Raw genomic sequence first — 26,388 nt, 5'->3', positions numbered from 1 at the left:
CTTAAGGGACCATTGTATGAATTTACAAGCCATAAAAATGGCATTGGCATGCAAAAAAATGAAGATGTGCCTAAACCCACAAACCACCCTATCGATCCACGGCTTGCGCATCCCGTCTCTCTGGTTGGCGTAGTGCCCGCTCGTCCGCTCGTTTCGTCGGTTGACTTAGGCATACGGAGTTCATTCCCAGTCTAATATAAGACCAGACCGAGGGTTGCGGCAGCAGGTTCGACAGCACGCAGAGGGGGACCCGGCCGATCCCCGGCTTACGCATCCCGCCCCTTTAGCCGGTTGAGAACCCGCACGCTCGTTTCTTAGGTTGACTTAGGCATACGGAGCTCATTTGTAGTCTAAGCATACGAAGTTCATTCCCAGTCTAAGATCGGACCAGACCAAGGGTTGCGGCAGCAATTGCTGGGCTCGGGCATGTGCTGTTGCCGCATTTTTCATCGTCGGGGCACCATCGTCGGAGAACCTGACCAATGGCGTTGGCGTTCCGGCAGGGGTCGGGGGGTGTGCACACATGATGTGCGATGGGTGCTGGTACTTGGCCCTTAGATTACCCCCTATCCCTCACCAAACCTCGAGAACTCACACCACCTTAAAGAGCATTTGAGATTTTACAGGTTTGCTGCCAGTAGCCATTAAAGTGTCTAAAATGGGGACACTTTTTTCAAATGGTCACAAAATCTTGTACACTTTGGGTTTTTAGCTGAATTTTTTTTCCATGCCAAAAAAAATAAAAGGATCACGTCTACCAAATTTGGAGCCAAAACTCCTTCCAAAAAAATTTAAAATAATCCTAAACCACAAAAAGTTTAGAAAATCAAGAAAAATAGAAAACGAGTCGTCTTGTCGTGAAACTTCACGTGAAGGCTTAAGGGACCATTGTATGAATTTAGAAGCCATAAAAATGGCATTTGGCACACAGAAATATGAAGATGTGCCAAAACACACCTACTACCCTATCGATCCATGGCTTGCACATCCCGTCTCTCTGGCCGGCATAGTGCCCGCCTGCCCGCTCGTTCCGTTGGTTGGCTTAGGCATACGGAGTTCATTCATAGTCTAAGGTTAGACTGGATCGAGGGTTGCCATAGCAGGATCGATAGCACGCAGAGGGGGACCCGGCCGATCCTCGGCTTGCGCATCCCGCCCCTCTGGCCAGCTGAGCGCCCGCACACTCGTTTTGTGAGTTGACTTAGGCATACGAAGTTCATTCCTAGTCTAAGCATATGGAGTTCATTCCCAGTCTAAGATCGGACCGGACCGAGGGTTACGGCAGCACATGTTGGACTCGGGCATGTGCTGGTGCCGTAATTTTCTTCGACGGGGCCCCATCGTCGGAGCATCCCTGGAGAACCTGACAGACGGCATTGGGGTTCCGACGATCGGGATGGCCGGTGGGGGGTGTGCTCACATGATGTGTGATGGGTGCTGGTACTCTGCCCTTATATTGGCCCCCTATCCCTCATCAAACCTCGAGAACTCACACCCCCTTAAAGAGCATTTGAGATTTTACAGGTTTGCTGCCAGTAGCAATTAAAGTGTCTGAAATGGGGACACTTTTTTCAAATGGTCACAAAATCTTGTACACTTCGAGTTTTTAGGTGAATTTTTTTTTCCATGCCAACAAAAATACGAGGATCACATCTACCAAGTTTGGGGCAAAACTCCTTTCGAAAAAATTTTAACAAATCTCGAACCGTAAAATGTTTTGAAAATCGTGAAAAATAGAAAACGAGTCGTCTTGCCATGAAACTTCACGTGAAGGCTTAAGGGACCATAGTATGAATTTTCAGGCCATAAAAATGGACCACCCTATCGATTCCTGGCTTGCGCATCCCGCCCCTCTGGCCGACTGAGTGCCCGTACGCTCGTTTCGTGGGTTGACTTAGGCATGCGGAGTTCATTCCCAGTCTAAGATCGGATTGAACCAAGGATTGCCGCAGCACATGCTGGGCTCAGGCATGTGCTGGTGCCACATTTTTCTTCGTCGGGGCACATCGCCAGAGCATCGTTGGAGAACCTGACCAGCGATATTGGGGTTCCGGCGATCGGGGGGGCTGGGGGGTGTCCGCACATGATGTGCGATGGGTGCTAGTACTTGGCCCTTATATTGGCCCCCTATCCCTCATCAAACCTCAAGAACTCACTCCCCCTTAAAGAGCATTTGAGATTTTATAGGTTTGCTGCCAGTAGCCATTAAAATGTCTGAAATAGGGACACTTTTTTCAAATGGTCACAAAATCTTGTACACTTCGAGTTTTTAGCTGAATTTTTTTGTGCATGCCAACAAAAATACAAGGATCACGTCTACCAAGTTTGGGGCAAAAACTCTTTCCGAAAAAAGTTTTAAAAATCCCGAATCGTAAAAAGTTTAAAATTCGTGAAAAATAGAAAACGAGTCGTCTTGCCATGAAACTTGATGTGAAGGCTTAAGGGACCATAGTATGAATTTTCAAGCCATAAAAATGGCATTGGCACACAGAAATATGAAGATGTGCCTAAACCCACCTACCACCCTATCGATCCCTACCTTACGCATCTTGTCTCTCTGGCCGGCGTAGTGCCCGCCAGCCCGCTCGTTTCGTCAGTTGGCTTAGGCATACAGAGTTCATTCCCAGTCTAAGATCGGGCCAGATCGAGGGTTGCGATAGTAGGATTGGTAGCACACAGAAGGGGATGCGGTCAATCCCCGGCTTGCGCATCCCGCCCCTCTGGCCGACTGAGCGCCTGCACGCTCGTTTCGCGGGTTGACTTAGGCATACAGAGTTCATTCCCAGTCTAACCATACGGAGTTCATTCCCAGTCTAAGATCGGATCGAACCAAGGGTTGCGGCAGCACATGCTGTGCCCGGGCATGTGCTGGTGCCGTATTTTTCTTCATCAGGGCACATCGCCAGAGCATCGTCAGAGAACCTGACCGGGGGCATTGGGGTTCCGACGATCGGGGGCACCGGAGGGGGGTGTGCGCACATGATGTGTGATAGGTGCTAGTACTTGGCCCTTATATTGGCCCCCTATCCCTCAACAAACCTCGAGAACTCACACCCCCTTAAAGAGTATTTGAGATTTTACAGGTTTGCTGCCAGTAGCCATTAAAATGTCTGAAATGGGGACACTTTTTTCAAATGGTCACAAAATCTTGTACACTTCGATTTTTTAGCTGAATTGTTTTGTGAATGCCAAAAAAATACAAGGATCACGTCTACCAAGTTTGGGGAAAAAACTCCTTCCGAGATAATTTTAAAAAATCTCGAACCGCAGAAAGTTTCAAAAATCGTGAAAAATAGAAAATGAGTCATCTTGCCATGAAACTTCACGTGAAGGCTTAAGGGACCATTGTATGAATTTACAAGCCATAAAAATGGCATTGGCACACAGAAATATGAAGATTTGTTTAAACCCACCTACCACCCTATCAATCCACGGCTTGCGCATCCCGTCTCTCTTGTCGGTGTAGTGCCCGCCCGCCCGCTCGTTTCGTCGATTGGCTTAGGCATATGGAGTTCATTCCCAGCCTAAGATCGGACCGGACTGAGGGTTGCAGCACCAGGATTGGCAGTACACAGAGGGGGACCCGACCGATCCCCAGCTTGCGCATCCCGCCCCTCTAGCCGGCTAAGCAGCCGTACGCTCGTTTCGTGGGTTGACTTAGGCATACGGAGTTCATTCCCAGTCTAAGCATACGAAGTTCATTCCCGATCTAAGATCGGACCGGACCGAGGGTTGCGGTAGCACATGCTAAGCTCGGGCATCTACTGGTGCCGTATTTTTCTTCGTCGGGGCACCATCTTATGAGCATAGCCGGAGAACTTAACCGACGGCATTAGGGTTCCGATGATCGGAGGGGCCAGGGGGTGTGCACACATGGTGTTCGATGGGTGCTGGTACTTGGCCTTTATATTGGCCCCCTATCCCTCATCAAACCTTGAGTACTCACACCCCCTTAAAGAGCATTTGAGATTTTACAGGTTTGCTGCCAGTAGCCATTAAAGTGTCTGAAATGGGGACACTTTTTTCAAATGGTCACAAAACCTTGGACACTTCGAGTTTTTAGCTGAATTTTTTTGTGCATGCCAATAAAAATACAAGGATCATCTACCAAGTTTGGGGCAAAACTCCTTTTGAAAAAATTTGAAAAAATCCTGAACCGTAAAAAGTTTCAAAAATCGTGAAAAATAGAAAACGAGTCATCTTGCTATGAAAGTTCACGTGAAGGCTTAAGGGACCATTGTATGAATTTACAAGCTATAAAAATGGCATTGGCACACAGAAATATGAAGATGTGCCTAAACCCACCGACCACCCTATCGATCTACAGCTTGCGCATCCCGTCTCTCTGGCCAGCGTAGCGCCCGCCCACTTGCCCGTCCGCTCGTTTCATCAGTTGGCTTAGGCATACGGAGCTCATTCCCAGTCTAAGATCAGATCGAACTAAGGGTTGCAGCAGCAGGATCGATAGCACACAGAGGAAGACCTGGCAGATCCTCGGCTTGCGCATGCCGCCCCTCTGGCCGGCTGAGCGCCCGCATGCTCGTTTCGTGGGTTGACTTAGGCATATTGAGTTCATCCCCAGTATAAGCATGCGGAGTTCATTCCCGGTCTAAGATCAAACCGGACTGAGGGTTGCAGCAGCAGGATCAACAACATGCAGTGGGTGACCCGATCGATCCCCGACTTGCGCATCCTACCCCTCTGGCCGGCTGAGCACCCCCACGCTCATTTCATGGGTTGACTTAGGCATACGGAGTTCATTCCCAGTCTAAGCTTATGGGGTTCATTCCCAGTCTAAAATCGAACTAGATCAAGGGTTGCGACAGCACATGCTGGGCTCGAGCATGTGCTGGTGCTGCATTTTTCTTCGTCGGGGCACCATCACCGGAGCATCACCGGAGAACCTGACCGATAACATTAGGGTTCCGACGATCGAGGGGCCTAGGGGGTTTGCGCACATGATGTGCGATGGGTGCTGGTACTTGGCCCTTATATTGGCCCCCTATCTCTCATCAAACCTCGAGAACTCACACCCCCTTAAAGAGCATTTGAGATTTTACAAGTTTTCTGCCAGCAGCCATTAAAGTGTCTGAAATGGGGACACTTTTTTCAAATGGTCACAAAATCTTGTACACTTCGCGTTTTTGGCTGAAATTTTTTGTGCATGCCGAAAAAAATACAAGGATCACGTCTACCAAGTTTGGGGCCAAAACTCCTTCCGAAAAAATTTTAAAAAATCCTGAACCGTAAAAAGTTTCAAAAATCATGAAAAATAGAAAACGAGTCGTCTTGCCATGAAACTTCACGTGAAGGCTTAAGGGACCATTGTATGACATTACAAGCCGTAAAAATGGCATTGGCACACAGAAATATGAAGATGGGCCTAATCACACCTACCACCCTATCGATCCACGGCTTGCGCATCCCATCTCTCTGGCCAGCGTAGTGATCGCCCACCCGCCCGCCCGCTCGTTTCATCGGTTGGCTTAGGCATACGGAGTTCATTCCCAGTCTAAGATTGAACCGGACTAAGGGTTGCGATAGTAGGATCGGCAGCACGCAGAGGGGGACCCGGCCGATCCTCGACTTAAGCATCCTGCCCCTCGCTGAGCGCCTGTATGCTCGTTTCATGGGTTGACATAGGCATACGGAGTTCATTCCCTGTCTAAGCATACAGAGTTCATTCCCAGTCTAAGATCAAACTAGACCGAGGGTTACGACAGCACATACTGGGCTCGGGCATGTGCTGGTGCCGTATTTTTCTTCGCCAGGGCACCATCGTCGGAGTATCGCTGGAGAACCTGACCGGCGGCATTGAGGTTCCGACGATCAAGGGGCCGGCCGGGGGTGTGCGCACATGATGTGTGATGGGTGCTGGTACTTGGTCCTTATATTGGCCCCGTATCCCTCATCAAACCTAGAGAACTCACACCCCCTTAAAGAGCATTTAAGATTTTATAGGTTTGCTGCCAGAAGCCATTAAAGTGTCTGAAATGGGGACACTTTTTTCAAATGGTCACAAAATCTTATACACTTCGAGTTTTTAGCTGAATTTTTTTATGCATGCAAAAAAAAAAAAATACAAGGATCACGTCTACCAAGCTTGGGGCCAAAACTTCTTCCGAAAAAATTTTAAAAAATCCCGAACCACAAAAAGTTTCAAAAATCATGAAAAATAGAAAACGAGTCGTCTTGCCATGAAACTTCACGTGAAGGCTTAAGGGACCATTGTATGAATTTACAAGGAATAAAAATGGCATTGGCACGTAGAAATATGAAGATGTGCCTAAACCCACCTACCACCCTATCGATCCACGGCTCGCGCGTCCCATCTCTCTGGCCGACGTAGTGCCCGCCCGCCCGCCCGCGCATTCGTTTCATCGGTTGGCTTAGGCATACGGAGTTCATTCCCATTCTAAGATCGGACCGTACTGAGGGTTTCGACAGCAAGATCGACAGCATGCAGAGGGGGACCCAGTCGATCCCCGGCTTTCGCATCCCGCCCCTCTGGCCGGCTGAGCGCCCGCACGCTCATTTCGTTGGTTGACATAGGCATACGGAGTTCATTCCCAGTCTAAGCATACGGAGTTCATTACCAAGGGTTGCGGTAGCACATGCTAGGCTCAAGCATGTGTTGGTGTCGCATTTCTCTTCGCTGGGGCACCATCACCGGAGCATCACCGGAGAACCTGACCGACGACATTGGGGTTTCGACGATAGGGGGCTGGGGGTGTGCGCACATGATGTGCGATGGGTGCTGGTATTTGGCTGTTATATTGGCCCCATATCCCTCATCAAACCTCGAGAACTCACACCCCCTTAAAGAGCATTTGAGATTTTATAGGTTTGCTGCTAGTAGCCATTAAAGTGTCTGAAATGGGGACACTTCTTTCAAATGGTCACAAAATCTTGTACACCTCGAGTTTTTAGTTGAAGTTTTTTTTGCTTGCCAACAAAAATACAAGGATCACATCTACCAAGTTTGGGACCAAAACTCCTTCCGAAAAAAATTTAAAAAATCTCGAACCCCAAAAAGTTTTGAAAATCATAAAAAATAGAAAATGAGTCGTCTTGCCATGAAACTTCATGTGAAGGCTTAAGGGACCATTGTATGAATTTACAAGCCATAAAAATGGCAGTGGGATGCAGAAATATGAAGATGTGCCAAAACCCACCTACCACCCTATCGATCCACGGCTTGCGCATCCCGCCCTTCTGGCCGACTGAGCGCCCACACGCTTGTTTCGTGGGTTGACTTAGGCATACAGAGTTCATTCCTTGTCTAAGCATACAGAGTTCATTCCCAGTCTAAGATCAGACTGGACCGAGGGTTGAGGCAGCACATGCTGGGCTCAGGCATGTGCTGGTGCCGCATTTTTCTTCACCGGGGCATCATCATCGGAGCATCGTCGGAGAACCTGACCGGCGGCATTGGGGTTCCGGCGATCGGTGGGCCGACGGGGGGTGTGCGCACATGATGTGCGATGGGTGCTGGTACCTGGCCCTTATAATTGCCCCCTATCCCTCATCAAACCTTGAGAACTCACACCCCTTTAAAGAGCATTTGAGATTTTATAGGTTTGCTGCCAGTAGCCATTAAAGTGTCTGAAATGGGGACACTTTTTTCAAATGGTCACAAAATCTTGTACACTTCGAGTTTTTAGCTGAATTTTTTTGTGCATGCCAACAAAAATACAAGGATCACAGCTAAGAAGCTTGGGGCCAAAACTTCTTCCGAAAAAATTTTTAAAAATCTCAAACCACAAAAAGTTTCGAAAATCATGAAAAATAGAAAACAAGTCGTCTTGCCATGAAACTTCACGTGATGGCTTAAGGGACCATTGTATGAATTTACAAGGAATACAAATGGCATTGGAATGTAGAAATATGAAGATATGCCTAAACCCACCTACCACCCTATCGATCCACGGCTCACGCGTCCCGTCTCTCTGGCCGGCGCAGTGCCCGGCCGCCCGCTCGTTGACTTAGGCATACGGAGTTCATTCCCAGTCTAAGCATACAAAGTTCATTCCCAGTCTAAGATCGAACCAGACCGAGGGTTGCAGCAGCACTTGCTGGGCTCAGGCAAGTGCTGGTGTCACATTTTTCTTTGTCGGGGCACCATCGCCGGAAGACTTCACCGGTAGCATTGGGGTTCCGGCGATTGGGGGGGCCGGGGGGGTGTGTGCACATGATGTGCGATGGGTGCTGGTACTTGGCCCTTATATTGGCCCCCTATATATCATCAAACCTCGAGAACTCACACCCCCTTAAAGACAATTTGAGATTTTACAGGTTTGCTGCCAGTAGCCATTAAAGTGTCTGAAATGGGGACACTTTTTTCAAATGGTCACAAAATCTAGTACACTTTGAGTTTTTAGCTGAATTTTTTTGTGCATGCCAAAAAAAATACAGGGATCACGTCTACCGATTTTGGGGCCAAAACTGCTTTCGAAAAAATTTCAAAAAATCTCAAACCCCAAAAAGTTTTAAAAATCATGAAAAATAGAAAACGAGTCATCTTGCCATGAAACTTCACATGAAGGCTTAAGGGACCATTGTATGAATTTACAAGCCATAAAAATGGCTTTGGCATGTAGAAATATGAAGATGTGCCTAAACCCACCTATCACCCTATCGATCCACGGCTTGCGCATCCCATCTCTCTGGCCGGCGTAGTGCTCGCCCGCTCGTCCGCTCGTTTCATCAGTTGGCTTAGGCATACGGTGTTCATTCGCAGTCTAAGATCAGACCAGACTGAGGGTTACGACAGCAGGATCGATAGAACGTAGAGGGGGACTCGGCCGATCCACAACTTGCACATCCCGCTCCTCTGGCTGGCTGAGCGCCCACAAGCTCGTTTCGTGGGTTAAGTTAGGCATACGGAGTTCATCCAAGTCTAAGATCGGATCGGACTGAGGGTTGTGGCAGCACATGCTGGGCTCGGGCATTTGCTGGTGTCGCATTTTTCTTTGCCAGGGCACCATCATTGGAGCATCATCGGATAACCTGACCGGTGGCATTGGGGTTCTAACGATCGGGGGGGCCGGGGGGGTGTGCGCACATGATATGTGATGGGTGCTAGTACTTGGCCCTTATATTGGCCCCCTATCCCTCATCAAACCTAGAGAACTCACAACCACTTAAAGAGCATTTGAGATTTTACAGGTTTACTGCCAGTAGCCATTAAAGTGTCTGCAATGGGGACACTTTTTTCAAATGGTCACAAAATCTTGTACACTTCGAGTTTTTAGCTGAATGTTTTTGTGCATGCCAACAAAAATACAAGGATCACGTCTACCAAGTTTGGTTCCAAAACTCCTTCCATAATATTTTAAAAAATCTCGAACCGTAAAAAGTTTTGAAAATCGTGAAAAATAGAAAACGAGTTGTCTTGCCGTGAAACTTCACGTGAAGGGTTAAGGGAGCATTGTATGAATTTAAAAGCCATAGAAATGGCATTGGCATGCAAAAATATGAAGATGTGCCTAAACCCACCAACCATCCTATCGATCCACGGCTTGCGCATCGCGTCTCTCTGGCCGGCGTGGTGCTCGCCCGCCCGTCCACTCGTTTCGTCTGTTGGCTTAGGCATACAGAGTTCATTCCCAGTCTAAGATTCCACCGAACCGAGGGTTGCGACAATAGGATTGACAACACGTAGAGGGGGACCCGATCGATCCCCGGCTTAGGCATCCCGCCCCTCTGGCCGGTTGAGCACACGTACGCTCGTTTCGTGGGTTGACTTAGGCATACGGAGTTCATTCCCAGTCTAAGCATACGAAGTTCATTCCCAATCTAAGATCGGATCAGACCGAGGGTTGCGACAGCACATGCTGGGCTCGGGCATGTGCTGGTGCCACATTTTTCTTCCCCGGGGCACCATCGCTGGAGCATCACTGGAGAACCTGACCGGCGGCATTAGGGTTCTGATGATCGGGGCGCTGGGGGGGCTGTGCGCACATGATGTGCGATGGGTGCTGGTACTTGGCCCTTATATTGGCCCCCTATCCCTCATCAAACCTTGAGAACTCACACTCCCTTAAAGTGCATTTGAAATTTTACAGGTTTACCTCCAGTAGCCATTAAAGTGTCTGAAATGGGACACTTTTTTCAAATGGTCACAAAATCTTGTACACTTTGAGTTTTTAGCTTAGTTGTTTTGTGCATGCCAACAAAAATACAAGGATCACGTCTACCAAGTTTGGTGCCAAAACTCCTTCCGAAAAAATTTTAAAAAATCTCGAACCGCAAAAAGTTTTGAAAATCGTGAAAAATAGAAAATGAGTCATCTTGCCATGAAACTTCACGTAAAGGGTTAAGGGACCATTGTATGAATTTACAAGCCATAAAAATGGCATTGGCACATAGAAATATGAACTTGTGCCTAAACCTACATACCACACTATCGATCCACGACTTGCGCATCCCGTCTCTCTGGCCGACGTAGTGCCCGCCCGCTTGCCCGCTCGTTTCGTCGGTTGGCTTAGGTATACGGAGTTCATTCCCAGTCTAAGATCAGACCAGATCGAGGGTTACGGTAGTAGGATCGACAGCACGCAGAGGGGGACCCAGCCGATCCTCGGCTTGCGCATCCCGCCCCACTGGCCGGCTGAGCGCCCGCACGCTCGTTTCGTGGGTTGACTTAGGCATACGAAATTCATTCCCAGTCTAAGCATACGGAGTTCATTCCTAGTCTAAGATCGGACTGGACCGAGTGTTACGGTAGCACATGCTAGGCTCGGGCTTCTGCTGGTGCCACATTTTTCTCGTCGGGGCACCATCGTCGGAGCATCACCGGAGAACCTAACCGACGGCATTAGGGTTCCAACAATCGGGGGGCCTGGGGGGTGTGCGCACATGATGTGTGATGGTTGCTGGTACTTGGCCCTTATATTGGCCCTCTATCCCTCGTCAAACCTCAAGAACTCACACCGCCTTAAAGAGCATTTGAGGTTTTACAGGTTTGCTGCTAGTAGCCATTAAAGTGTCTGAAATGGGGACAATTTTTTCAAATGGTCACAAAATCTTGTACACATCGAGTTTTTAGTTGAATTTTTTTGTGCATGCCAACAAAAATACAAGGATCATGTCTACCAAGCTTGGGGCCAAAACTTTTTTCAAAAAAATTTTAAAAAATCCTGAACCGCAAATAGTTTCAAAAATCATGAAAAATAGAAAACGAGTTGTCTTGTCATGAAACTTCACATGAAGGCTTAAGGGGCCATTGCATAATTTACAGGCCATAAAAATGGCATTGGCACACAGAAATATGAAGATGTGCCTAAACCCACCTACCACCCTATCGATCCACGGCTTGCGCATCCCGTCTCTCTGACCGGCGTAGTGCCTGCCCGTCCGCCCACCCGTTCGTTTCATCGGTTGGCTTAGGCATACGGAGTTCATTCCTAGTCTAAGATCAGACCAATTCGTGGTAGCAGGTTTGACAGCATGCAGAGGGGGACCCGGTTGATCCTCGGCTTACGCATCCCGCCCCTCTGGCCGGCTGAGCGCCCGCACACTCGTTTCGTGGGTTGACTTAGGCATACGGAGTTCATTCCCAGTCTAAGCATACGGAGTTCATTCCCAGTCTAAGATTGGATCCGACCAAGGGATGCGGCACCACATGCTGGGCTCGGGCATATGCTGGTGTCGCATTTTTCTTCGGTGGGGCACCATCGCCGAAGCATCACCGGAGAACCTGACCGGTAGCATTGGGGTTCCGGTGATTGGGGGGGCCGGGGGGTGTGCGCACATGATGTGCGATGGGTGCTGGTACTTGGCCCTTATATTGGCCCCTTATCCCTCATCAAACCTCGAGAAGTCACACCCCCTTAAAGAGCATTTGAGATTTTATAGGTTTGCTGCCAGTAGCCTTTAAAGTGTCAGAAATGGGGACACTTTTTTCTAATGGTCACAAAATCTTGTACACTTCAAGTTTTTAGTTGACTTTTTTTTTGCGTATCAAAAAAAATACAAGGATCATGTCTACCATGTTTGGGGCCAAAACTCCTTCTGAAAAAATTTTAAAAAATCTAGAACCACAAAAAGTTTCAAAAATCGAGAAAAATAGAAAACGAGTCATCTTGCCATGAAACTTCACGTGAAGGCTTAAGGGACCATTGTATGAATTTACAAGCCATAAAAATGGCATTGGCACACAGAAATATGAAAGATGTGCCTAAACCCACCTACCACCCTATCGATCCATGGCTTGCACATCCCGTCTCTCTCACCGGCGTAGTGCCCGCCTGCCCACCCGTTCGTTTCATCGATTGGCTTAGGCATGCAGAGTTCATTCCCAGTCTAAGATTCGACCGATCCCCGGCTTGCGCATCCCGCCCCTTTGGCCGACTGAACGCTTTCACGCTCATTTCGTGGGTTGACTTCGGCATACGGAGTTCATTCCCAGTCCAAGCATACGGAGTTCATTCCCAGTCTAAGATCGGACCGAACCAAGGGATGTGGCAGTACATGCTGGGCTCGGGCATGTGCTGCTGATGCAATTTTCTTCGTCGGGGCACTATCGCCGGAGCATCGCCGGAGAACCTGACCGACGGCATTGGGGTTCCGGCGATCGGGGGGCCAGGGGGTGTGCGCACATGATGTGTGATGGGTGCTGGTACTTGGCCCTTATATTGGCCCCCTATCCCTCATCAAACCTCAAGAAGTCACACCCCCTTAAAGAGCATTTGAGATGTTACAGGTTTGCTGCCAATAGCCATTAAAGTGTCTGAAATGGGGACACTTTTTTCAAATGGCCACAAAATCTTGTACACTTCGAGTTTTTAGCTGAATGTTTTTGTGCACGCCAAAAAAAATACAAGGATCATGTCTACCAAGTTTGGGGCCAAAAATTTTTCTGGAAAAATTTTAAAAAATCCCGAACCATAAAAATTTTCAAAAATTGTGAAAAATAGAAAACGAGTCGTCTTGCCATGAAACTTCACGTGAAGGCTTAAGGGACCATTGTATGAATTTACAAGCCACAAAAATGTCTTTGGCACGCAGAAATATGAAGATGTGCCTAAACCCACCTACCACCCTATCGATCCACGGCTTGCGCATCCTGTCTCTTTGGCCGGCGTAGTGCCCGCCCGCCCGCCCGCTCGTTTCGTCGATTGGCTTAGGTATACGGAGTTCATTCCTAGTCTAAGATTGGACCAGACCGAGGGTTGCAATAGCAGGATCGACAGCACGCAGAGAGGGACCCGGTCGATCCCCGGCTTGCGCATCTCGCCCCTCTGGCATGCTGAGCGCCCGCACGCTCATTTCGTGGGTTGACTTAGGCATACGGAGTTCACTCCCAGTCTAAGCATACGGAGTTCATTACCAGTCTAAGATCGAACCAGACCAAGGGTTGCAGCAGCACATCCTGGGCTCGGGCATGTGCTGATGTCGCATTTTTCTTCGTCGTGGCACCATCGCCAGAGCATCGCCGGAGAACCTGACCGACGGCATTGGGGTTTCGGCGATCGGGGGGGTCAGGAGGGGGTGTGCGCACATGATGTGTGATGGGTGCTGGTACTTGGCCCTTATATTGGCCCCCTATCCCTCATCAAACCTCGAGAACTCACACCCCCTTAAAGAGCATTTGAGATTTTACAGGTTTGCTGCCAGTAGCCATTAAAGTGTCTGAAATGGTGACACTTTTTTCAAATGGCCACAAAATCTTGTACACTTCGAGTTTTTAGCAGAATTTTTTTGTGCATACCAACAAAAATACAAGGATCATGTCTACCAAGTTTGGGGCAAAAACTCCTTCTGAAAAAGTTTTAAAAAATCTCGAACCGTAAAAAGTTTTAAAAATCATGAAAAATAGAAAACGAGTCGTCTTGCCATGAAACTTCACGCGATGGCTTAAGGGACCATTGTATGAATTTACAAGCTATAAAAATGGCATTGGCATGCAGAAATATGAAGATGTGCCTAAATGCACCTACCACCCTATCGATCCAAGGCTTGCGCATCTCGTCTCTCTGGCTGAAGTAGTGCCCGCTCGCCCGCTCGTTTCATCGGTTGGCTTGGACATACGGAGTTCATTCCCAGTCTAAGATCAGACCAGATCGAGGGTTGCGGCAGCAAGATAGGTAGCATGTAGAGGGGGACCGATCGATCCCCGGCTTGTGCATCCCGCCCCTCTGGCCAGCTGAGCGCCCGTACGCTCGTTTCGTGGGTTGACTTAGGTATACGGAGTTCATTCCCAGTCTAAGCATACGGAGTTCATTCCCAGTCTAAGATCAGATCGGATCGAGGGTTACAGTAGCACATGCTGGGCTCGGGCAGGTGCTGGTGTCGTATTTTTGTTCGTCGAGGCACCATCGTCGTAGCATCGTTGGAGAACCTGATCGACGACATTAGGGTTCCGGCGATCGGGGGTCCGGGGGGGTGTGTGTACATGATCTGCAATGGGTGCTGGTACTTGGCCCTTATATTGGCCTCCTTTCCCTCATCAAACCTGGAGAACTCACACACCCTTAAAGAGCATTTGAGATTTTACAGGGTCGCCGCTAGTAGCAATTAAAGTGTCTGAAATGGGGACACTTTTTTCAAATGGTCACAAAATCTTGTACACTTCGAGTTTTTAGTTGAATGTTTTTGTGCATGCCAACAAAAATACAAGGATCATGCCTACCAAGTTTGGGGCCAAAACTCCTTCCGAAAAAATTTTAAAAATTCTTGAACCGTAAAAAGTTTCAAAAATCATGAAAAATAGAAAACGAGTCGTCTTGCCATGAAGCTTCACATGAAGGCTTAACGGGCCATTGTATGAATTTACAAGCCATAAAAATGGCATTGGCACACAGAAATATAAAGATGTGCCTAAACCCACTTACCACCCTATCGATCCACGGCTTGCGCATCCCGTCTCTCTAGCCGGCGTAGTGCCCGCCCGCCCGCTCATTTCGTCGGTTGGCTTAGGCATATGGAGTTCATTCCCAGTCTAAGATTGGATCGGACTGAGGGTTGCGGTAGTAGGATTGGCAGCACGTAAAGTGGGACCTGGTCGATCCCCGACTTGCGCATCCCACCCCTCTGGCCGGCTGAGCGCCCGAACGCTCGTTTCGCGGGTTGACTTAGGCATACGGAGTTCATTCCCAGTCTAAGCATACGGAGTTCATTCCCAGACTAAGATCAGATCGGACCGAGGGTTGTGTCGTAACGTCTAGATTCGGGGATCTATCGCTAGACATTGACTTAAGGGAGTCGCCACCAATCTTTTTTATCTAGGTGCGATTGGCCACATAAAGAATCTGTCCTTTCAGGGAACACCTAAGTTTAAGGGTCCCTAAAAGAATAGGTTCAGGTCTGCTAACCAGAACAGGGTTCGGGAGTTCGATTACGTGTGAGAAAGGTTATAGCACCCTCACAACGCCCATCAAAAGATGGTACCAGCTTAAATTTGTGTTATCCAAAAGCCTTAAAATTTTACCAAGTAATTAATTATTGGAAAATTTTCTCAATTGACTCTAATACTTTTAGTAGAAAATTGAGAAAATTCCCTCACCTCAAGAGTATGCAAGAAAAACTACTGTTTCACTTACAGAGGCTCCGTCGTCAGATTAGTTAAAGAAAAACAAAAATAAAAATCAAAATAGAAAGGAAGGAAAGAATGATTATTTTTTCTGTAGGGAAAATTGATACTTTCAACTTTTCTCAAAAATCCTTTTTCTTTTGAAAATTTATTTTTAAGGAAAATTGATACTTTCAATTTTTCCCCAAAAATATTTTTTAGAAATTTATTTTTAAGGAAAATTGATACTTTCAACTTTTCCCAAAAATGTTTTTTGAAAATTTATTTTTAAGGAAAATTGATACTTTCAACTTTTCCCCAAAAATATTTTTTGGAAATTTATTTTTTAGGAAAATTGATACTTTCAACTTTTCCCCAAAAATGTTTTTTTGAAAATTTATTTTTAAGAAAAATTGATACTTTCAACTTTTCCCAAAAATGTTTTTTTGAAAATTTATTTTTACGAAAAATTGATACTTTCAACTTTTCCCCAAAAATATTTCTTTTATTTTTATTTAAAGAAAATAGAACAAAATCAAAGTGAAAATAAATAAAGATTAAAAAAAATAAAAAAAAAGTAAAACAAAAATAAAAATAAGATAAAGGTAAAAAATATTAAATAAATCTAATCTAATAAATAAAATAAATAAAAAAAATTCCAAAAAAAAAAACTTGGAGCGGCTCGGCTATCGGCTCGACTCGGCTCAAGGCAGGGAAACGGCTCGAAGGGAGCGGCTCGGCAGCTTGGCTCGGCTCGGCTCGGCTCGAAGGGGGAGCTGGCACGCGCTGGTCAGGAAGCGAGTCGATGCTCGGGTCGGGTCGGGTTTTGGCAAAACGTGCGGATCCTCTTATTAACTTAAAGCCAAAACGACGTCGTTTTGGGAGGGTATAAAAGGCAGTTCCCTTTGTTTTTTGGCAGAACGCTCCTCCCCTCTCTCTCTCTTTTTCTTTTTTCCTCTCCCTTCTCTCTAAAAGGTTGAAGAGCACTGGTGGAATTTTCGTCGAATTCTGGAAAATGTCACCGGAATCTAGAAATTTCGTCGGAAGTTCACCGGAAGATCATCGGTTTCTGGGATTCTTCGTCGGAAACTGGGCAGGTCACCGAAAACTTCAAGGTTGGCCAAAATTTTTGTCGAAAAATTCAAATTTCGTCGGAAAATTCACCGGAATCTGAAATTTCCAGAAATTCCCAAAAAAAAAATCACCAAAAAATTCTAACTAATTTTTGCTAGCTCCCAGAACACTTCTAAACTTTTCTTAGCTTCCTATACGCCTCCTTTTCTCTCAAGTCAGTAGCTTTGCTCACTATTTTCTCTGTCTCCTTGCATCTATTCCAGGGGTCCTTTATATAGGGATTGATCAGGAGTTTCTGATCAATCCCAATTCCCCTTTGGACGGGAATTCAATCTTTGAATCCAGCCTGGACTCTTTTGATTGAATTCCCACTCACAGTGGGATTCTTCAACTTTCAATCCCAGCCCTCCAAAATCAAATAAAAAAAAAGATAATAGATAATTAGAAAAGATAGGAAAAGAAAAAAAAATAATCAGATAATAAAAAAGGATCAGATAAAATTAACAGATAATTTAAAAAATAAAATAAGATAAACCCAAAAATATATTACAAAAAATAATAATAATAATATAATAATAATAATAAATATATAACTATATACATATAAATCTATTCTAAATAAAAATAAATAAATACAGATATACAAAAGGAAAAAAAATACAAGATAAAAATTATAATTGGCCTTACCCATTTGGGCCAGGCCCAATTGATCTGGGCCTGGACCCAATTGGGTTAGGCCCAATTGATCTGGTCCTGGACCCAATTGGGTGTCTACAGCTGCCCCTCTTTGCACATTTTCTGTGAAACAGAAATTGTGCAAAGACGTAGACACCCAATCAAGACTCAACTCAACATTGTCATTTTTTGTTTTTTGTATGTTTTTTTGTATGTTTTTTTGTTTTTTTTTTGTTTTTTTGTGTTTTTGACTAAAGCTCCTCTAAACAGAGGCTCAACGACTTTGAAAAGTAAATTGCTCCTCTAAATAGGGGCACCACGACTTTGAAAAAGTAAATTGCTCCTCTAAACAGAGGCACCATGACTTTTGGAAAGTAAATTGCTCCTCTAAACAGAGGCACCACGACTTTGAAAAAGTAAATTGCTCCTCTAAACAGAGGCACCACGACTTTGAAAAATAAATTGCTCCTCTAAATAGAGGCACCACGACTTAGAGGCACCACGACTTTGAAAAATTAAATTGCTCCTCTAAACAGAGGCACCACAACTTTGAAAAATAAATTGCTCCTCTAAATAGAGGCACCACGACTTTAAAAAATTAAATTGCTCCTCTAAACAGAGGCACCATAACTTTGGAAAAATAAATTGCTCTTCTAAACAGAGGTACCATGACTTTGGAAAAGTAAATTGCTCCTCTAAACAGAGGCACCATGACTTTGGAAAGTAAATTGCTCCTCTAAACAGAGGCACCACGACTTTGGAAAAGTAAATTGCTCCTCTAAACAGAGGTACCACGACTTTGAAAACTAAATTGCTCCTCTAAACAGAGGCACCACGACTTTGAAAAATTAAATTGCTCCTTGGCAATCATGTCCAAAGGAGTTGAAAGTTGTGTTTGAAGGAATTTCAGGAGATTATGCCCAAAGGTCTTATAAATCAACCCTGATACCAAAAGACATCCTATCTCAAGGATTAGGAACTTACCTAACAAGTTTCTTCTCAAACTTGTAAAATATTTTTATATTTGTCTTCTCCATGTGGGATGTTGGGACACCCTTGCTTCTTGAATTTGTACACTATACTTTCCTGAAAGTAGTGTATGCTATGCAACTGCATATGAATTTCAATGCATGCTATGCAGATGTTGGCCAATTAATTCTTGTTCAATGTATGGTACTCAAGTTTCTCAAGCTTTTCTTGGGCATCAAGCCTTTTGATTCTTCAGAGATCCGATTACACTGCTTTTCTAAGATCGAACCAGTGTAGCTTTTAATTGTTTCTTCCACTCATATTCTTCCTGTAAAAAAAATCTCTTCCCAGATTCAATGTCCTAATCAGGAACTAAACATCTCGATTCTGCCTTTATCACTCTCGATTTATTCAATGTATTGTAAAAATCTTTTTATGTTGTCATTCATTCATCAATCATTATTTCAAACTCAAAAAGTAAGAATGCATTTGCACATTTCTTCCATGGTGGGGTATTGAGAAGAAAAGAATCTGAATGGTTGGAAAACAGTTATCAGGAAAAGGCATAGAGAATGAAATAAAACTTTTCTTATTAGCAAAATGTTGGCAAACTTTGGCCAAGAAAAAATTACAAGGATAGGTATGGGGACGAAGCCCAAAATGATCAATCAGATAATCATGATAACACATCTCAAAGTTTTTTCTGAAAACTCAACCCTCTGATGTATTTAACAACTTGGAACTCTTCCGAATTTGCTGGCCTCCATATCAGCGGACTTTTAAATTCGATGCTGTATTCTCTTTATCTAAGCCGCCTTTTCAGGTTTTTAACTTATACAAACCCTCTATGACTCAAACCGCCTTTTTGGGGTTTTCGCCTTGAGTCCTCCTTTTTCACTTTTTCTTTTTTCATTTTTTCATTTTTTTTAATTTTTTTAATTTTTTAATTTTTTAATTTTTTCATTTTTTTCAAGCATAGTATTTCTTCACAGCATCAAAGTTTACAGGATGGGATAAATCATTTCCATCCATCTCAGTTAGTATCAGTGCTCCACCCGAAAAAGCCCGTTTCACCACATACGGCCCTTCCCAATTCGAAGTCCATTTTCCTCTACTATCGTGTTGGATTGGGAGAATTCTTTTCAAGACCAACTCTCTTTCCCGAAAACAACGGGGTCAAATCTTCTTATCATGAGCTCTCATCATTCTCCTTTGATATAGCTGACCATGGCACAGTGCAGTCAATCTCTTCTCTTCTATGAAATTTAACTACTCATAACGTTCTCGAATCCATTCAGCTTCTTCCAACTTGACTTCTTTTAAGATTCTCAAAGAGGGGATCTCTACTTCCACTGGTAGTACAGCTTCCATCCTATAAACCAAAGAGAATGGGGTTGCCCCAGTAGAGGTGCGAACTGACGTTCGATATGCATGCAATGCAAATGGCAACTTCTCATGCCAATCTTTGTAAGTCTCGATCATCTTCTCCAAAATCCTATTTATGTTCTTATTGGCTGCCTCAACTACCCCATTCATTTTCGGACGGTATGGTGCGGAGTTATGATGCTTGATCTTGTATTGATCACATATTTCTTGCATCATCTTACTATTTAAATTCTTGGCATTGTCTGAAATGATTCTCTCCGAAAGTCTATATCTACAGATGATCTCCTTTTTTATGAACTTACAAACTACAGAGTGTGTCACATTTGCATACGATGCTGCCTCTACCCATTTTGTGAAGTAATCTATCATCACAAAAATGAATCTGTGCCTGTTAGAAGCCTTTGGGGTGATCGGACCAATGACATCCATGCCTCACATTGAAAATGGCCATGGTGGTGCCATAACATGTAAAGTAGATGGTGGAGCATGAATCTTATCAGCATATATCTTGCATTTATGACATTTACAAGCATAATCAATGCAATCATTCTCCATCGTCAACCAGTAATATCCCGCTCTCATGATCTGTCTTGCCATCATATGTTCACTAGTATGTGCCCCACATATTCCATCATGCACCTCTTTAATGATTTTCTTCGCTTCGGTCTCATTTACGCACCTCAAAAACACTTGATCCTTGCTTCTTTTGTACAAGACATCCCCATCCAGGAAAAAGCTCATAGCCAATCTTCGGATGACCCTTTTATCATTTTCTGTTGCTTGAACTGGATACTGCTGATCCTTGACATACTGTAAGATGTCATAATACCAGGGCTTTCCATCTTCTTCTCCCTCTACATTAGAACAATAAGCTAGTATATCCTTAACATCTAACTTGATGGGCTGAATATCGGTATTATCATTAATTCGAATCATTGCAGCCAGAGTAGCCAATGCATCAGCAATCACATTTTTTTCCCGAGGTAAGTAATCAAACTAAACATTTTCAAATTATTTTGTCAGCTCTAGAATGTACTTATGATATGGAACGAGTTTTGAATCTCTCATCTCCCATTCTCCTTTCAACTGATATATGACTAGAGCTGAGTCTCCAAATACTTTTAATACCCTCACTCTTCTATCTATAGCAGCTTGCAAGCCCATGACACATGCCTCATATTCAGTGATGTTATTTGTGTAATTGAAATTTAACCTTGCTGTTACAAGGTAGTATCGTTCTTTCGGGGAAATCAGAATTGCCCCAATTCCATGCCCCAAGGCATTAGCAGCTCCATCAAAGTACATTCTCTAATGTTTTTCTACATGCTCCCCTTCCTCCAGTTGAGAAATAGTCATTAAGTCTTCATCAGGGAATTTTAGCTTCATCGGCTCATACTCTTCAGTAGCGCGATCTGTAAGAAATTTTGCTATAGCGCCCCATTTTATTGCTTTCTGGCTAACGTATATAATATCATATTCCGAGAGCATTACTTGCCATCTATCAATTCTTCCAGACAAAGAAGGCTTCTCGAAGATATACTTAATGGGATCCAGTTTCGCTATGAGCCACATAGTATGGTAGAGCATGTACTGTCTGAGTCTTTTGGTAGTCCATGCTAATGCACAACACATTTTTTCCAATGAAGAATACTTGGATTCATACTCCGTGAACTTTTTACTCAGATAGTAAATAGCTCTCTCCTTTCGACTAGCCTCGTCTTGCTGCCCCAGCACACATCCCATCGAATTTTCACATACAGTTAAGTATAAGATTAAAGGTTTCCCTCGAACAGGTGGCACCAATACTAGAGGGTTTGATAAATATTGCTTAATTTTATCAAACGTTTCTTAACATTCTTCATTCCATTTCCCAGGATTATCTTTACGAAAAAGCTTAAAGAAGGGATCACATTTGTAGGTAAGCTGAGAGATGAACCGAGAAATGTAGTTCAATCTCCCCAGAAAACCTCAAACTTTTTTTAGTGTGCTAGGAGGTGACAAATTCTGGATGGCCCGTATCTTATCGGGATCAACTTCAATTCCTCTTTCACTGACTACGAAGCCTAGCAACTTCCCTGACTTTACCCCAAAGGTGCACTTGGCTGGGTTTAATTTTAGCTAAAATTTTCTCAACCTCTCAAATAACTTTTTGAGGCTGGTGACATGATCTTCATCCCCACAAGACTTTGCAATCATATCATTTACATACACTTCGATCTCTTTGTGCACCATGTCATGAAAGAGTGTTACCATGGCCCTTTGATATGTTGCCCCAGCATTCTTTAACCCAAAAGGCATGACTTTGTAGCAGAATGTTCCTCACATGGTCACAAAAGTAGTCTTTTCCATATCATCTACAGCCATCTTTATCTTATTATACCCGGAGAATCCATCCATAAAAGAGAAAATTGAATGCTTAGCCGTGTTATCTACCAATGTGTCGATATGAGGCAAAGGAAAGTTATCCTTTGGGCTAGCCTTATTCAAATCCTGATAGTCCACACACATTCATACTTTTCCATCTTTCTTAGGAACTGGGACTACATTGGCTACCATTCTGGATACTTAGCCACTTGTAGAAAACCTGTATCGAATTGTTTTTTCACCTCCTCTTTAATCTTTAGTAGCATTTCAGGCTTCATCCGTCTCAGTTTCTATTGAACTGGCTTACATTCTGGCTTTAGTGGCAATCTGTGCTCCACTATCTCTGTGCTCAACCCTGGCATATCCTGATAAGATTAAGTAAATATATCTACAAATTCTCAAAGTAGGTCTGCCAATCGTTGCCTATCTTCAGATGAAAGTGAAGTGCCCTTTCTGACCTCTTTCTTATTTTCTTCATTTCCCAGATTCACTAAGTCCACTACCTCCTGATGAGGCTCAATTGGCTTATTCTCTTGTTCAATCATCCTCATTAGGTCCGGAGGCATAACATATTCTTTAAAATTTTCTTCATTGTCAAGCTCATCAATGTTAATTGAATTCTCAAAGCTAACCTCTTGATTGTTATCATGATTATCCTTATGTTCATTTAAAGACCTGTAATTGAATGAAATGGGTGGCAAGATGTGCTTGGAGAGATGGAAATAATGAAGACACAAGAAGAAATGAATGAAAATGCATACTTTCTAATTTTTATTAAAAATAATAAATGATGAATGGCCCAAACAAAAAAAGATCACTAGCCTTGGGCAAAAGCTATTGAGACGTTACAATTACATTGTGTCAAAATCAAAAGTCAATTGTTCAGCTCATAATCTGGTGAACAAAGGTGAACCCACTCCTCTTGATTAACCCTCACTTCGTCTTCAACAGCATTAATGGCTAATTGGGCAAAATCATTTTCTACACTTTTTTTTGCATCTGGGTACATGAATCCTCCAGGTTTGAAGGTTTCATACAAGTGTGGGATAAACATCAATCTTGCTGTCTTTCTTGATGGCCTTCTTTTGACTTCCCACTCTGCCGTCTCATAGCCTAAGCCTGCCCTGTCGCTATTGTCCGCTATTGTTGGAGGTTCTTTAATTCCCTGTAAGTTTTTGCCTAGCCCTAGCCCTGGACACTAGCCTTTGTTGATGACTTGGCTCACCACCATCTTTGAAAAAGGTTGACTTTGAAATCCTTCACCTATAGTATTGACTAATTCAAAAGATCGATAGGAGCATTCCAATGCTTCTTCGGTAGCCTTTACATATGGGGTGTTCAATGGTTGGGTCACTAGCATATCTTTTTTCCCAACTACCACTACTAATTGACCTTCTACATTGAACTTAATCTTCTGATGTAAAGTAGAAGGCACAGCTCCTGCCATGTGAATCCATGGCCTTCCTAACAGACAGTTGTAGGATGGAGAGATATCCATCACTTGGAATTTTATATTGAAGGTGCATGGCCCAATTTGTAAAGGCATCTCAATATCTCTCAGGACTTCTTTTCTGGTCCCATCAAAGGCTCTCACAATCATCTGACTATCTTTCATATGAGAAGACTCAATGGGTAACCTTGCCAAAGTTGACATAGGCATGACATTGATGGCAGAACCATTATCGATAAGGACTTTGGCTATAATATGGCTCTTGCACTTGACTGTGATGTGCAGAGCCTTGGCACTTTTTTTCCCTCCAAAGGAATCTCATCATCACTGAATGAAATGTGATTTGGCATGACTAGATTTCCAGCTAAGTGGTTCACATATTCGACAGACACGTTATGGGCCACGTATGCCTAATTCAACACTTTCAACAAGGCATTTCAGTGTGGCTCTGAGTTCAGCAATAGTGATAATAATAAGATTCGAGCTGGCATTTTATACAATTGTTCCACAACTGAATACTCACTATGTTTTACCACCTTTAGGAATTCACAAACCTCCCTTTCTGATATTGGCTTTGGTTGATCTTCTTCAGGCTCTATCTCTGGATTATTTCATCTTTCTCCTTCTTTAGCCTTCTCTCTTCTGGCCCTCTCTAGCATTTCTGGAGTGTAACATCTCCCACCTCGAGTAATGCCTCCTACACTAGTTATATTGGAAGCATCGATCTTGGAGACCTCTTTTTTTTATCCCTGAACTACAGTGTCACAGCCATATCTCCAAGGTACAGCTTTATCATCTTTATATGGGAAATGAGTTACGACTTTAAAAGTTACTGGCCTGGGGAAAAGTTTGTCTATGACTGACTTTGGTTTGTTCCCACACTGAATTGTCACTGGTTTGGGAAATAGCTTTTCAGGCCTATCAGTCATGTGTACCTCAATATTCTTCAAGTTTTCTTTTTCTTCATAGACCTCCATCTTATGTGAATCCAAGAGCTTTTGCACCTCTTGGCGAAATTGTTCACAGGTTTCAATGGAATGGCCTATTGCCCCACTATGATACTTACAACTGGTGCCAGCTATATATGTTCCATGATAGCTGTGTGGACTTACCAGTTGTATCATGCTTGCTCTTCGTAAAATATCAAACAGTTGGCTGAAAGGTGTCTTAATATCTGCCACTTTCATCTTCACCTGGCGCTTCTGTTCTTCACCTATAGCATTCACATTATGGCTTGGCAAAGGATTGCCACTAACATTTGGCACAGTTATCCCTCTAGTGTCAAAGCAAATCATCCCATCCTTGATCAACCGTTGCACTTTATGTTTTAGGGTAGTGCAATTTTCAGTGGAGTGACCAGTAATCCCATAATGGTAGTCACAGTGGGCGGTGGGATCATACCACTTGGGGTAAGGTGGCTTGAGGGGTTCTAATTTACTTGGAGCAATCAAATGATTGCTGTAGAGCTCCTTGTATAATTCTGTATAGGTCATGGGAATAGGGTCAAAAATAGGTCTTTCACGAGTGGCTCGTTGCTCCCGCGAGCCACCAGCAGGGTTAGTTGGGCGAATTTGTGGTCTTGAGGTAGGTTAAATGTTAGAACTGTACATGGTATTTTGGGGTCTATTAGAGGTTTGATATGTTTGGTATGTTTGGGGGTATGGTGGTTGTGTAAATGTTTGGTATGGGTGAAAGGTAGTACTATTTACAACAGAGTGATATGGCAGATATTCTGGTGGAGAGTAGGGTGAATAACCCCTGAGCTGCTGTCTATCAAAGCTCATAGCCTGAGCTTCAGTTTCTTTTTTCTTTGGGATTTTTTTGCTAGATGCTTCATTCCCTTCTAGCTTGCCATTCTTCATGGCGCTCTCAATGATTTCTCTCGAGATTACCATATCGACAAAATTCTTTGTTGCATTCCCTATCATCTTTTCATAATAGGGAGGTTTTAAAGTGCTAACAAATAGCACTATAGTTTCTTTTTCGATCAGAGGAGGTTGTACCTGAGAAGTAACATCCCTCCACCTCTGGGCATACTCTTTAAAAGACTCGTTTGCCTTTTTCTCCAGGTTCTGCAAAGACAAACGATCAGGAGCCAAATCGATGATATGTCGATATTGGTTGATAAAGTCATCTGCCATATCGCTCTAAGAGCGAATGCGAGTCCTGTCCAGCTGAACATACCATCTGGCCGTAGAGCCAATAAAACTGTCTTGGAAAACATGCATCAAGAGTTTCTCATCCTGTGCATGAGCTGCCATCTTCCTGCAATACATGGTGATATGGGTTTTGGGGCACTTTGTACCATCATATTTTTCAAATTTTGGTACCTTGAACTTATGGGGGATAACCACATCAGGAACTAGGCAGAGCCCAGCAGCATCAACTAACCCATAGAAGCTAAATCCTTCCACAGCCCTTAGCCTTTGCTCTAGCATGCTAATCTTGGAACTTTCCTCAGCTTCCACCCTCATCTTTTCCTTTTCCTTTTTTTTTAAATCATCTAGATCAGGAATTGGTTCTACTGCCTTTTCAGTGAAGATAGGATTTATATAGCTATTATACTGCCCCGGGTTGAAAGCTGATGGCATTCCAGGATATGTTGGATATGCGAAGTGTTGTCGTGGGACTTCTTAAGCAGACTGGGCTTGAGGTGGGCCAAAACTTAGAGGGTACAGAGGGTCAGCTATTTCTTGTAATGGGGGAATTTGCTGGCTTGTACTTCCTTCAACTCCTTTTCCTTTATTCATGTTATTAAGAGCCTTCAGAATCTTGCTTACTTCACTTTCAATCTTCTCTTGTGCTTTTTCTAGTTTTTCAAATCTATGGGAACTTTCTTCCTCCATTTGCCTTGCTCTGAATCTTGTGTTGTATGGATGAGCAGGGTTTTCACTAGATGGAGCTATCCTGGAACCTTGAGTACCATATCTTAGAATTAGTAAATTTACATGATCAT

This window comes from Durio zibethinus, chromosome 1 (assembly GCF_047325235.1).
Source record: "Durio zibethinus cultivar Kanyao isolate XHJ-2024 chromosome 1, ASM4732523v1, whole genome shotgun sequence".
Taxonomy (NCBI): domain Eukaryota; kingdom Viridiplantae; phylum Streptophyta; class Magnoliopsida; order Malvales; family Malvaceae; genus Durio; species Durio zibethinus.
This window is presented reverse-complemented; position numbering follows the sequence as displayed.